A 14,686-nucleotide genomic window follows, 5' to 3' on the forward strand; every position below is an offset into this window, starting at 1 on the left:
GACGGGCGAGACGGTAGGCGTAGGGGGCGGAGCGGGTGATGCATGGGGGCGGGGTGGGACGTGATTGACGGGTGGTGCGGGTGACGGGGGGCGGGGCGATGAGTGTGACGTGAGGCTGGGTGTGATTGACGGGCGAGGCGGGTGATGCAGGGGGCGGGGTGGGACGTGATTGACGGGTGGTGCGGGTGACGTGGGGGCGGGGCGATGAGGGTGACGTAGGGGGAGGGGCTGTGTGTGATTGATGGGCGAGGCGGGTGATGCAGCGGATGGGGTGGGACGTGATTGACGGGTGGTGCAGGTGACGTGGGGGCGGGGCGATGAGGGTGACGTAGGGGGAGGGTCTGGGTGTGATTGACGGGCGGGGAAGGCGCCGCCATTTTCCTCTGTTATGGAGTCGAGGGGACGGAGCGGACGATAGGGAGTGGGCCCCGTCACCCACCCTGAGCCTCCCAGCTTGTCGGTGAGTCTGACAGCTGCCTGTAGCTAATCTCCGACGCGGCGGTGAGGAGCTGGCATCGCCGTACGGGAGGTGGGGGCGGCGGCGGCGGCGGCCATCGGGGTGAGGGGGAGATGGGAGTGCGGATAGTGGGCATTGATCCTGGCTGGGCCACAGGGTGGTGGGGGGTGAGGGGGGTTGGGGGGGGTGAGGGGGGGGTGGGGGGGGGTGTGGGGGGGGGGTGAGGGGGTGAGGGGGGGTGGGGGGTGAGGGGGGTGAGGGGGGGGTGAGAGGGGGGTGAGGGGGGGGTGAGGGGGGGTGGGGGGTGAGGGGCAGGGGGGTGAGGGGGGGGTGAGGGGGTGTGGGGGGTGAGGGGGGGGGTGGGGGGTGAGGGGGGGGGTGAGAGGGGGGTGAGAGGGGGGGTGGGGGGTGAGGGGGGGGTGAGGGGGGGTGGGGGGTGAGGGGGGGGGTGAGAGGGGGGTGAGGGGGGGTGGGGGGTGAGGGGGGGTGGGGGGTGAGGGGCAGGGGGGTGAGGTGGGGGTGTGGGGGGGGGGGGTGGGGGGTGAGGGGGGGGGGGTGGGGGGTGAGGGGGAGGGTGGGGGGTGAGGGGTGGTGGGGGGGTGGGGGGTGAGGGGCAGGGGGGTGAGGGGGAGGTGAGAGGGGGGCAGTGGGGGGTGAGGGGGGCAGTGGGGGGTGAGGGGCAGTGGGGGTGAGGGGCAGTGGGGGGTGAGGGGCAGTGGGGGGTGGGGGGTAGTGGGGGTGAGGGGCAGTGGGGGGTAGTGGGGGTGGGGGGTAGTGGGGGTGAGGGGCAGTGGGGGGTGAGGGGCAGTGGGGGGTGAGGGTGGGGGGTAGTGGGGGTGAGGGGCAGTGGGGGTGAAGGGGGGGTGAGGGGCGGTGGAGGTGAGGGGCACTGGGGGTGAGGGGCAGTGGGGGTGAGGGGCAGTGGGGGGTGAGGGGCAGTGGGGGGTGAGGGGGTGAAGGGCAGTGGGGGGTGAGGGGCAGTGGGGGTGAGGGGCAGTGGGGGGTGAGGGGCAGTGGGGGGCGAGGGGCAGTGGGGGTGAGGGGGGTGAGGGGCAGTGGGGGGTGAGGGGCAGTGGGGGGCGAGGGGCAGTGGGGGTGAGGGGCAGGGGGGGTGAGGGGCAGTGGGGGTGAGGGGCAGTGGGGGGTGAGGGGCAGTGGGGGTGAGGGGCAGTGGGGGGTGAGGGTGAGGGGCAGTGGGGGTGAGGGGCAGTGGGGGGTGAAGGGCAGTGGGCGGTGAGGGGCAGGGGGGGTGAGGGGCAGTGGGGGTGAGGGGCAGTGGGGGGTGAGGGGCAGTGGGGGTGAGGGGCAGTGGTGTTGATCCTGGGCCACAGGGTGATGGGCAGTGGGGGTGAGGGGCTGTGGGGGTGAGGGGCAGTGGGGGGTGAGGGTCTGAGGAGGGAGTGTGAGGTGGGAGTGTGGATGGTGGTTGTTGATCCTGGGCCACAGGGTGAGGGGGAGATGAGAGGAGATAGTGAGGGAGTTGAATGTGGGGGAGGTGAGGCTGACATGAGTGGAGGTGATCGTGGGGTGAAGGCATAGAAAGGTGACGAGGTATGGTGAGTGGGCAAGGTGTGTGGCATGGCAAGTGATGGGTATGGAGATGGAGGATATGGGTGAGGGGGTTGTGGTGAGGGGGAGACTGAATGAGGCGGTGGTCCGGGTGGTTGAGGGGTGTAAGTCGTTTGAGGTGGGTCAGTGTGGTTGGGGGGTTATTGGTGAGGTGGGGTATGGGGCAGTGTGGTTGGGGGGGGTGTTGGTGAGGTGGGGTGTGGGGCAGTGTGATTGGGGGGGTGTTGGTGAGGTGGGGTGTGGGTCAGTGTGGTTGGGGGGGTGTTGGTGAGGTGGGGTATGGGGCAGTGTGGTTGGGGGGGGTGTTGGTGAGGTGGGGTGTGGGTCAGTGTGGTTGGGGGGTGAGGTGGGGTGTGGGTCAGTGTGGTTGGAGGGTGCGAGGTGGGGTGTGGGTCAGTGTGGTTGGGGGGGTGTTGGTGAGGTGGGGTGTGGGGCAGTGTGGTTGGGGGGGTGTTGGTGAGGTGGGGTGTGGGGCAGTGTGGTTGAGGGGTGCTGGCAGGGTGAGGTGGGGTGTGGGGCAGTGTGATTGAGGGGTACATGGGTGGAGTGTGATGGCATTGTGCATATGGCAAGAGGTGGCAGTGACACTCGTGGCTCCTGGTGAGGTTAGAGTGGGTAGCAGGGAGCTGACTGGGTGAAGTGGAAGCGGAGTGGAATTGCAGGAAGGAGCTTTAGGTCGTGGTGTGGGGGGTTTGGTTGTCGCTTTGGAGAGCAGTGGAAAAGGTGTGAAAACAGGCTGGATAAAGGTGATCGGGAGGATACAAGGCAGGTGTTGACGTGCCAGAAACAGCCATATCTTTGGCCCAACTTGAACATGCCAACCAAGATGCCCCATCTACGCTAGTTGCACCTGCCCGCATTTGCCTCATATCCCTCACCCTTTCCAACCTGCGAACCTATCCAAATGCCTTTTTAAATGTTGTTATAGAACCTGCCTCAACTACCTTGTCTGGCAGCTCGTTCCATATACCCACCACCCTTTGCGAGGAAATAGCTGCCCCTTGGGTTCCTCTTAAAATATCCCTTCCCTCTTTAAAGTGATGTTCTCTGGTTCTTGATTCCCCAACTCTAGGTAAAAGATTGTGCATTCACCCTATCTATTCCCCTCATGAATGCATGAGTCTTCTTGGTGTCAGGCAGCTACAGTGTATATCGATGAGTTCGGGTGAATGAGGTGTGAGATTTTGAACTTTGCTGATGACACTGACAGTCATAGGTGAAAATACAAGAAACTGTAGTTGCTGGAATCAAGCAAAATGCAAAGGAACAGTCAGAGGGTGGTGAATCTGTGGAATCCATTGCCACTGACAATGGTGGAGGCCAAGTCTTTGGGTCTTTTAAAAGCAGAGATTGACTGGTTCTTGACAAAAAATGTTGGAGTAACGCAGCGGGTCAGGCAGCATCTGGAGAACATGGATAGGTGACGTTTCACAGAGTGCTGGAGTAACTCAGCGGGTCAGGCAGCGTCTATGGGGAACATGGATAGGTGACGTTTCACAGAGTGCTGGAGTAACTCAGCGGGTCAGGCAGCGTCTATGGGGAGCATGGATAGGTGACGTTTCACAGAGTGCTGGAGTAACGCAGCGGGTCAGGCAGCATCTGTGGAGAACATGGATAGGTGACATTTCGGGTTTAGACATTAAGAAACATCACCTATCCATATAATAAAAAGGAATTGCAGATGCTGGTTTATATCAAAGACAGACACAAAATGCTGGAGTAACTCAGTGGGCCAGGCAGCATCTCTGGAGAACATGGATAGGTGACGTTTCACAGAGTGCTGGAGTAACTCAGCGGGTCAGGCAGCATCTGTGGGGAACATGGATAGGTGACGTTTCACAGAGTGCTGGAGTAACTCAGCGGGTCAGGCAGCATCTGTGGGGAACATGGATAGGTGACATTTCGGGTTTAGACATTAAGAAACATCACCTATCCATATAATAAAAAGGAATTGCAGATGCTGGTTTATATCAAAGACAGACACAAAATGCTGGAGTAACTCTGGGCCAGGCAGCATCTCTGGAGAACATGGATAGGTGACATTTCGAATCAGGAGCCTTCTTCAGATCGCAGTTAAGGTAGGGGATGTTGATTTCTACCACTAAAGTCCACATCCCCTCGTACCTCCCTGTGACGTGCACATTAATCTGTCTCTTCTATTTCTTCCTGACTGTTGGGAGGCTTCTGGTATAATCCTAGCAAAGGGTGGCACGGTGGCGCAGCGGTAGAGTTGCTGCCTTACAGCGAATGCAGCGCCGGAGACTCAGGTTCGATCCTGACTACGGGTGCTGTCTGTACGGAGTTTGTACGTTCTCCCCGTGACCTGAGTGGGTTTTCTCGGAGATTTTCGGTTTCCTCCCGCACTCCAAAGACGTACAGGTATGTAGGTTAATTGGCTGGGCAAATGTAAACATTGTCCCTAGTGTGTGTAGGATAGTGTTAATGTGCGGGGATCGCTGGGCGGTGCGGACTCGGTGGGCCGAAGCGCCTGTTTCCGCGCTGTATCGCTAAATCTAAAAAGAAAATCTAAATCTGATTGCTCCACTTTTAGACAATAGACAATAGGTGCAGGAGGAGGCCATTCGGCCCTTCGAGCTAGCACCGCCATTCAATGTGATCATGGCTGATCATTCGCAATCAGTACCCCGTTCCTGCCTTCTCCCTATACTCCCTGACTCCGCTATCCTTAAGAGCTCCATCTAGCTCTCCCTTGAATGCACTCAGAGAATTGGCCTCCACTGCCTTCTGAGGCGGAGAATTCCACAGATTCACAACTCTCTGACTGTAAAAGTTTTTCCTCGTCTCAGTTCTAAATGGCCTACCCCTTATTCTTAAACTGTGGCCCCTTGTTCTGGACTCCCCCAACATTGGGAACATGTTTCCTGCCTCTAACGTGTCCAACCCCTTAATAATCTTATACGTTTCGATAAGATCTCCTCTCATCCTTCTAAATTCCAGTGTATACAAGCCTCGTCGTTCCAGTCTTTCAACATATGACAGTCCCGCCATTCCGGGAATTAACCTAGTAAATCTACGCTTCACGCCCTCAATAGCAAGAATATCCTTCCTCAAATTTGGAGACCAAAACTGCACACAGTACTCCAGGTGCGGTCTCACTAGTCCCCTGTACAACTGCAGAAGGATCTCTTTGCTCCTATACACAACTCCTCTTGTTATGAAGGCCAACATTCCATTGGCTCTTCACTGCCTGCTGTACCTGCATGCTTCCTTTCAGTGACTGATGCACTAGGACACCCAGATCTCGTTGTACGTCCCCTTTTCCTAACTTGACACCATTCAGATAATAATCTGCCTTCCTATTCTTACCACCAAAGTGGATAACCTCACACTTATCCACATTAAACTGCATATGCCATGCATCCGCCCACTCACACAACCGTCCAAGTCACCCTGCAACCTCATAGCATCTTCCTCACAGTTCACACTACCACCCAGCTTTGTATTATCTGCAAATTTGCTAATGGTGCTTTTAATCCCTTCATCCAAGTTATTCTTGCCTCATTTGAAGAGCCATCTGCAACCTGCTCTGTTGTTATTGGTGATGGCTTCATTGTTCAACAATGCAACAACTCCTCTTTACACCAACCCCTCCCTCAAGGCTGTAACCTCTGTACTCTGGAATCTTGAACTACCAGTCTTGTTCACATTTCAATCGTGTTTCAATGATTGCAACAATGGGCCGGCACGGTGGCGCAGCGGTAGAGTTGTTGCCTTACAGCAAATGCAGCGCCGTAGACCCGGGTTCCATCCCGACTACGGGTGCTGTCTGTGCGGAGTTTGTACGTTCTCCCCGTGACCTGCGTGGGATTTCTCCGAGATCTTCGGTTTCCTCCCACACTCCAAAGACGAGCAGGTTAATTGGCTTGTAAATGTAAAAAATGTCCCTTGTGTGTGTAGGATAGTGTTAATATGCGGGGATCGTTGGTCGGCGCGGACCCGGTGGGCCGAAGGGCCTGTTTCCGCTCTTTATCTCTAAACTAAACAAAATATTGTATTCCTATGTGCTGAACAAAAATCAAAGTTCATCTGCCCTGGCTTCCAGTTAGGGTTGCATTAAAATGGAGGCAACCTAGCCTTCCAGTTCCCCAGTATGTTTTTAAAAGGTCATTCCGTTAGAATGGAGATGAGGAGGAATTTCTTTAGCCAGAGGGAGGTGATTCCGTGGAATTCATTGCCACAGACGGCAGTGGAGGCCAAGTCATTGGGTATTTTTAAAGCAGATCTTGACAGATTCTTGATTAGTGAGGGTATTAAAGGTGATGGGGAGGAGAATGGTGTTGAGTGGGAAATATAGATCGCTCTTTTCCTCTCAATCCCATTGAATGGTGGGGTAGACCCGATGGGCTGAATGGCGTAATTCTGCTCCTATGACTGAAGAAGGGTCTCGACCTGAAACGCCACCCATTCCTTCTCTCCTGAGATGCTGCCTGACCCGCTGAGTTACTCCAGCATTTTGTGTCTACCTTTGATTGAACCAGAATCTGCAGTTATTTTCCTACACAGCTTGAACTTACATTCCCAATGACCCAAACATCTTATACCATCTCTTTGACCTTGCACTCGTCCGATCTGTCTTCCTATACCTCTACTCAGGAGCACGTGGCACTGTAAAGGGATAAAATCACTCTAAAATCATGAGAGGAATAGGTGAGGCAGATCCGCTCTTGCCCAGAGTTGGGTAATCGTAGAGGTTGGGTTTAAGGTGAGGGGGGAAAGATTTAATAAGAATCTGAGGGGGAACATTTTCACACGAAGGGTGGTGGGTGTATGGAACAAGCTGCCAGAGGAGGGGGTCGAGGCAGGGACCATCGCGACGTTTCATGCATAGGACAGGTTTAGAAAAATGTGAGCCAAATGCAGGCAGATGGGACTAGTGTAGATGGGACTAGTGTAGGTTGGACTGGTGTAGATGGGACTGGTGTAGGTGGGACTGGTGCAGGTGGGACTGGTGTAGGTGGGACTGGTGTAGATGGGACTGGTGTAGGTGGGACTGGTGCAGGTGGGACTGGTGCAGGTGGGACTGGTGCAGGTGGGACTGGTGCAGGTGGGACTGGTGCAGGTGGGACTGGTGCAGGTGGGACATGTTGGTCGCTGTGGTCAAGTTGGACCGATGGGCCCAGTTCCACGTTATGTGACTCTATGACTATTAAAATGCACACGGTAGATAAACCCCCTGTGACCTGCACAACCCCTGTGACCTGACCAAATGTATCCTAGGATGGTGTGGGAAACAGGGGAAGGGATAGCTGGGGAATTGGCAGAGTTGTTTGTTTGATTTTCCAGCTTTCTCCCCCCTCACCACAATTGGTATCGAGCAGAATCTCAAACCGAAATATCACCTATCCATTAAAAAAAAGATACAAAGTGCTGGAGGTAGTCAGGTGGGATCTCTGGAGAACATGGATAGGTGACGTTTTGAGTCATAGAAACATAGAAAATAGGTGCAGGAGTAGGCCATTCGGCCCTTCGAGCATGCACCGCCATTCAATATGATCATGGCTGATCATCCAACTCAGTATCCCGTACCTGCCTTCTCTCCATACCCCCTGATCCCTTTAGCCACAAGGGCCACATCTAACTCCCTCTTAAATATAGCCAATGAACTGGCCTCAACTACCTTCTGTGGCAGAGAATTCCACAGATTCACCACTCTCTGTGTGAAAGGAAAAAAAACTTTCTCATCTCGGTCCTAAAAGACTTCCCCCTTATCCTTAAACTGTGACCCCTTGTTCTGGACTTCCCCAACATCGGGAACAATCTTCCTGCATCTAGCCTGTCCAACCCCTTAAGAATTTTGTAAATTTCTATAAGATCTCCCCTCAATCTTCTAAATTCCAGCGAGTACAAGCCGAGTCTATCCAGTCTTTCTTCATATGAAAGTCCTGCCATCCCAGGAATCAATCTGGTGAACCTTCTCTGTACTCCCTCTATAGCAAGAATGTCTTTCCTCAGATTAGGAGACCAATACTCCAGGTGTGGTCTCACCAATGCCCTGTACAACTGCAGCAGAACCTCCCTGCTCCTATACTGAAATCCCCTCGCTATGAATGCCAACATACCATTCGCTTACTTCACTGCCTGCTGTACCTGCCTGCCTACTTTCAATGACTGGTGTACCACGACACCCAGGTCTCGTTGCATCTCCCCTTCTCCTAATCGGCCACCATTCAGATAATAGTCTGAGTCAGGGCCCTTCTTTGGACATCTCAAATCTCCATGTTCTCCAACGATGCTACCTGAGCCGCTCAGTTACTCCTGCACTTTGTCTGTTTTTTAGGTAATTTGGTTGGCATGAATGAGTTGGGCTGAAGGGCCTGATCATGCTGTGTGTGTAATGCTTTGACTCTATGACTAACCCTTTGTCATGGTCATTGATATCAGTACTGTGTTTGTATCAGTGTAGTGGTTGGTGTACTGTCTCTGACTGACTTGGGCAGCCGTGATTATAATGATTGACCTGGCTGAGTGATCAAGGCACAGTGTGGCACTTGGGCATTGGCGGGGTATTTATTGCCATGGGCGTCTCGTGCTCTGGAGGGAGTTTATATGAGAACTTCTTTGCCACAGAAGGTTGTGGAGGCCAAGTCAGTGGATATATTTAAGGCAGAGATTTATTCACAAAATGCTGGAGTAACTCAGCAGGTCAGGCAGCATCTCGGGAGAGAAGGAATGGGTGACGTTTCGGGTCGAGACCCTTCTTCAGACTGATGTCGGGGGGCGGGACAAAGGAAGGATATAGGTGGAGACAGGGAGATCTGGGAAGGGGGAGGGAACGGGAGGGACAGAGGAACAATCTAAAGTTGGAGAATGTTCCTGACTCCAGCATTTTGTGAATAAATACCTTCGATTAGTACCAGCATCTGAGGTTATCTTCTTATACTATTTAAGGCAGAGATATAGATAGATTCTTAATTAGTTTGGGTGTCAGGGTTTATGGGGAGAAGGCAGGAGAATGGGGTTAGGAGGGAGAGATAGATCAGCCATGATTGAATGGCGGCGTAGACTAGATGGGCTGAAAGGCCTAATTCTGCTCCTTTCACTTATGATCTGATGAGAAGTGCATGCGATACATTGTGAATCCTGGATGCTATAACCGTGTGGCGTTACATAGCATCTAATTCCTTTTGGAATGGTTCTAAAGTGCCAATACGTTATTTAGGAATACATTCGCTCGTTTGAGAATGGTGAAAGGCAAATCTAGTTTCTTATCTCCTCCTCCTCCCTAGGCCATTGCAATCTTTGGTCCAGTGTGCTCGTTGACCTCAATGTAACACTGTTTTACAGCAAGGATGCCAATCCATCTGTGTGAAGGCAGCTCAGGGTATGTGACTGGAAGTTCACCTGCTACTACAGTCTATGTACAGGGAGTGCGTCCAGTGACTGTTTAACTCCTAACTCTGATCTATCAACCTTGCTTTATTAAACCTCAAGCAAATCCACTTGCACAGCCTACAAGCTGTTTAATGAAAGCCGTTTAAGAATAAAGGGTAGGCCATTTAGAACTGAGATGAGGAAAAACTTTTTCAGTCAGAGAGTTGTGAATCTGTGGAATTCTCTGCCTCAGAAGGCAGTGGAGGCCAATTCTCTGAATGCATTCAACAGAGGGGTAGATAGAGCTCTTAAGGATAGCGGAGTCAGGGGGTATGGGGAGAAGGCAGGAACGGGGTAGAAACATAGAAAATAGGTGCAGGAGTAGGCCATTCGGCCCTTCAAGCTTGCACCGCCATTCAATATGATCATGGCTGATCATCCAGCTCAGTAACCTGTACCTGCCTTCTCTCCATACCCCCTGATCCCTTTAGCAAAAAGGGCCACATCTAACTCCCTCTTAAATATAGCCAATGAACTGGCCTCAACTACCTTCTGTGGCAGGGGTACTGATTGAGTATGATCAGCCATGATTACATTGAATGGCGGTGCTGGCTTGAAGGGCCGAATGGCCTCCTCCTGCACCTATTGTCTATTGTGTCGGTGTTTATTCACCTGAGCTCATAGTAATCCCTGAGGCTCTGTTTCCATTGCAAAAAATGCACTGCTGGAGGATCTGAGCGGGTCAGGCAGCATCTGTGGAGCAAATTGCAGAGACAACGTTTTGGGTTGGAACCCATCTTCTGACTGGCGTACTGATGTCTACAAGTACTTTAGCAGGGTCTTTGATAAAGTCACGTATGGTAGGGTGGTCTGGAGTGTTATATCACATGGGTCCCAGAGAGAACTAGCTAAAGTTGGTTTGACAGTAGAAATCAAAGGATGGAGTTGGAGGATTGTTTTTAAATTAGTGTCTTGTGACCCGTGAGGTGTCCCCACAGTTGGTACCAAGTCCCTTTTTGTTTGTCCTACATGTTAACGATTTGGATGAGAATATAGGTGGCATGTTTATTAATATTGTGGATCAGAATCCACTGTATCCACTTGTATACACTGCAATTTAGAAGGATGAGAGGAGATCTTATCGAAACGTATAAGATTATTAAGGGGTTGGACACGTTAGAGGCAGGAAACATGTTCCCAATGTTGGGGGAGTCCAGAACAAGGGGCCACAGTTTAAGAATAAGGGGTAGGCCATTTAGAACTGAGATGAGGAAAAACTTTTTCAGTCAGAGAGTTGTGAATCTGTGCAATTCTCTGCCTCAGAAGGCAGTGGAGGCCAATTCTCCGAATGCATTCAAGAGAGAGCTAGATAGAGCTCTTAAGGATAGCGGAGTCAGGGGGTATGGGGAGAAGGCAGGAACGGGGTACTGATTGAGAATGATCAGCCATGATCACATTGAATGGCGGTGCTGGCTCAAAGGGCCGAATGGCCTCCTCCTGCACATATTGTCTATTGAATCGGAATAACCTGTACTGTCATCTAAAAAAACAAGTCTTTTACCCACAGTCCAACAATAAGAGCAATAAAAACAAGCAATAACACACACAATCACAAAGCAACACAAAACAAAAAAAGAAACATCCATCACTGTGAGTCTCCTCCAGTCACCTCCTCACTGTGATGGAAGGCCAGAATGTCTTTTCCCTTCCCCTTCTGTCTTCTCCCGCGGTCAGGCTGTTGTAGTTGCCACGTTCCAGGCCGCGCCGGACGGTGAAAGGTCTGCAGCGGGCCGACCCAAGCCCCGCGATTTGGGGCGGGCGAAGAGGCTGCTGGAGCTCCCGATGTCGGCCCCCACCCAGGGCAGGGCCTGCGAGCTTCCGATATCCCCGCGGCCCGCGGCCGAAGAAGCCTCCGGAACCTCCGAAGGCGAGTCGCAGCCTCTCTTGCGGCGCCACCACAGCCTCCGAAGGCAGCCAGCTCCGTAGACGATAAGTCCGGTCGGCGAGCTCTGTGAACCAGAGCCCAGGTGGTCCTAGTTGGAGGCCGCCAGCTCCAGGTGTTTGGCCGATGGTAGGCCGCAGCGGGAACGGAGACACGGCCCAGAAAACAATGGTCACGTTACCATTCGGAAGAGACAATTTTACAGTCCCCGCCCCCCCACACACAGTACACACCCACAAATCACACCTAACACTACAATTAAGACAAAAAACAACAAAAAACACAAAAGACAAACGGACTGCAGGCAAGCCACAGCTGCTGGGCAGCGCCGCCATTTTGCAGCACCAAAATCAGTGTTAACGTTGATTGTGAAGATGGTAGTCTAAGGTTACAAAGAGATCTAGATCTACTTGGAGAGCGGGCAAAGCAGTGGACAACCAAATGATTTGTCTGGATAGAAAAGCCACAAAGGAAACAGGCCTATCGCAAGACACAAAATGCTGGAGTGACTCAGTGGGTCAGGGAGCATCTCTGGAGGAAATGGATATGTGACCTTTCGGGTGGGACCCTTAAACATCTGTTTAAATGTTGTAATTGTACGAGCTTCTACCACTTCCTCAAGTAGTTCTTTCCGGATACTTCCCATCCTCTGTGAGGAGCTCTCCGATCTCCTTTAAAGTTCTCCTCAGAAGACAAAGGATTTGGAAGAGTCCCACCCTGAAATATTGTGTATCTATTTTCCTCCACTGATGCATGCAGGTAAGCCTGCAGAGTTGTTCCAGCAGTTTGTTTTGCTATGAAATTCCTAAACTTTGATCGACTCTTCTCATTGATATTTTGGGGAAAATTATGTGTTTCCCTCTCCATGGATTCTGCCCATTGATATAATAACATTCCTCACAGGTGTAATTGGTTGAGCATTTGTTTGGAATCGTTTCCTTTTTCTAAAAGATGTTTATACAACCCTGAGTATGTAGGAAGGAACTGCAGATGCTGATTTTAACCAAAGGTAAACACAAAATGCTGGAGTAACTCAGTCGGGGGCAGGCAGCATCTCTGGAGAGAAGGAATGGGTGACGTTTCGGGTCGAGGTCCTTCTTTTGACTGAGGTGGGTAAATGGCCAACAAGGTGGCATACCTGGTAGAGCTGCTGCCTCACAACGCCAGAGACCCCCAGGTTCGGTTCTGACCCAGGTGCTGTCCGTAGAGTTTGTACGTTCTCCCCGTGACCACACGGTTACCGCCCACGTTCCAAACACGTGCAGGTTTATAGGTCAACTGGCCCACTGTAGGTTGTCCCTAATCTGTAGAAATGGGATAACGTAGAACTAGTGTAATTGGTTGATCGATGGTCATATCATATCATATCATATCATATCATATCATATCACAGCCGGAAACAGGCCTTTTCGGCCCACCAAGTCCGCGCCGCCCAGCGATCCCCGCACATTAACACTATCCTACACCCACTAGGGACAATGTTTACATTTACCCAGCCAATTAACCTACATACCTGTACGTCTTTGGAGTGTGGGAGGAAACCGAAGATCTCGGAGAAAACCCACGCAGGTCACGGGGAGAACGTACAAACTCCTTACAGTGCAGCACCCGTAGTCAGGATCGAACCTGAGTCTCCGGCGCTGCATTCGCTGTAAAGCAGCAACTCTACCGCTGCGCTACCGTGCACGGACTTGGTGGGCCGAAGGGCCTGTTTTTATGCTGTATCTCTAAACTAAACAAAACGCGCATTGCCTATTTCCACGTTTGATAACTTTGTGATAAAATCTGATTTAGTGCAGATTATCTCTGAGTGCCATGAAGCCACAGATTGCAGTAATTAGCAAAATACATCTATATACTAAAACTCTTGTTTGTTTGTTTCTGAACTACAGCCAAAACGGTACACGATAGAGCAACAATGTTAGGCCCAACTTACTCACCATCATTCCTTTGGTGCTAATGGAAGAAGTTTCATTGAAATCAATGTTATATTTTTTAAGTTATTCATATTTTAAAGTTTAAATCTATCTCCCAGGGAGGGAGGTGGGGGGGGGAGGGGGGGGGGAGGGAGGAAGGGGGGAGGATAGGGGGGGTTGAGGGGGATGGAGTGGGGGGTAGAGGAGAGGAGGAGGGGGGGAGAGGAGGAGGGGGGGAGAGGAGAGGAGAGGAGAGGAGAGGAGAGGAGAGGAGAGGGGAGGGGAGGAGAGGAGAGGAGAGGAGAGGAGAGGAGAGGAGAGGAGAGGAGAGGAGAGGAGAGGAGAGGAGAGGAGAGGAGAGGAGAGGAGAGGAGAGGAGAGGAGAGGGGAGGGGACAGGAAGGAGAAGGAGAAGGAGAAGGAAAGGGTGCTGCACCAATGCAGGGTTGGGCCTAATGGGTCCACTTGCTAGTTTATTGCTAAAATCAGCATACACTGGAATTTAGAAGGATGAGAGGAGATCTTATCGAAACATAAGATTATTAAGGGGTTGGACACGTTAGAGGCAGGAAACATGATCTCAATGTTGGGGGAGTCCAGAACCAGGGGCCATAGTTTAAGAATAAGGGGTAGCCCATTTAGAACTGAGATGAGGAAAATCTTTTTTAGTCAGAGAGTTGTGAATCTGTGGAATTCTCTGCCTCAGAAGGCAGTGGAGGCCAATTCTCTGAATGCATTCAAGAGAGAGCTGGATAGAGCTCTTAAGGATAGCGGAGTCAGGGGGTATGGGGAGAAGGCAGGAACGGGGCACTGATTGAGACTGATCAGCCATGATCACATTGAATGGCGGTGCTGGCTCGAAGGGCCGAATGGCCTCCTCCTGCACCTATTGTCTATTGTCAGTCTTCCCACCGTGCCTTTCAGCTGAGCCACATGGAACAACATATTGCTGCTTTTGATTGGCAAACAATTGTTACTGTTTAAAAACTTTGCATCAAATTGTCCGTATATTTGCATCTTGGCATGGAAGGTTGACTAGAGATACTGCTCAGAAACAGCCCACCGGGTCCATGGGGACCAGTGATCACCCCGTACTCCGAACACTTTCCGACACACCAGGGACAATTTGCAATTTACAGAAGCCAATTAACCGACAAATCCACTTGTCTTTAGAGTGTGGGAAGAAACCGGAGCACCCGGGGAAAACCTACAGGGTCACGTAGAACGTGCAAACTCCGTATAGACAGACTGACTGACTACGACTTCCTTGGCTGCTTCCAGGCGGCACACAAGCAGTGCCTGCCACTGCCGACCCTTGCCTGCACTCTGGCCCCCTGCAGTCTGTGACCATTGACTCTGTCGATCCTCGCGACTCCCCTGACCGCCAGCACACTGGGGCCGTCAGCTCACCTGGATTCCAGACCCACTTCCGGACAGAGTCGGAAGAAGGGTCTCGACCCGAAACGTCACC

General features: G+C 52.2%; 1 protein-coding gene across 1 annotated transcript in view; it reads left to right on the forward strand.

Moving 5' to 3' along the window:
• Nucleotides 1-327: 327 nt before the first annotated feature.
• LOC144609725 (E3 ubiquitin-protein ligase RNF167-like) overlaps nucleotides 328-14,686 on the forward strand; it is an 80,108-nt gene continuing 65,749 nt past the window's right edge. Inside the window, exon 1 of the mRNA XM_078428230.1 lies at nucleotides 328-460. The gene's annotated coding sequence lies outside the window, so the exon portion shown is untranslated. The remainder of the gene's footprint in view (nucleotides 461-14,686) is intronic.

The sequence above is a fragment of the Rhinoraja longicauda genome, chromosome 34 (assembly GCF_053455715.1).
Source record: "Rhinoraja longicauda isolate Sanriku21f chromosome 34, sRhiLon1.1, whole genome shotgun sequence".
In the NCBI taxonomy this organism is placed as follows: domain Eukaryota; kingdom Metazoa; phylum Chordata; class Chondrichthyes; order Rajiformes; family Arhynchobatidae; genus Rhinoraja; species Rhinoraja longicauda.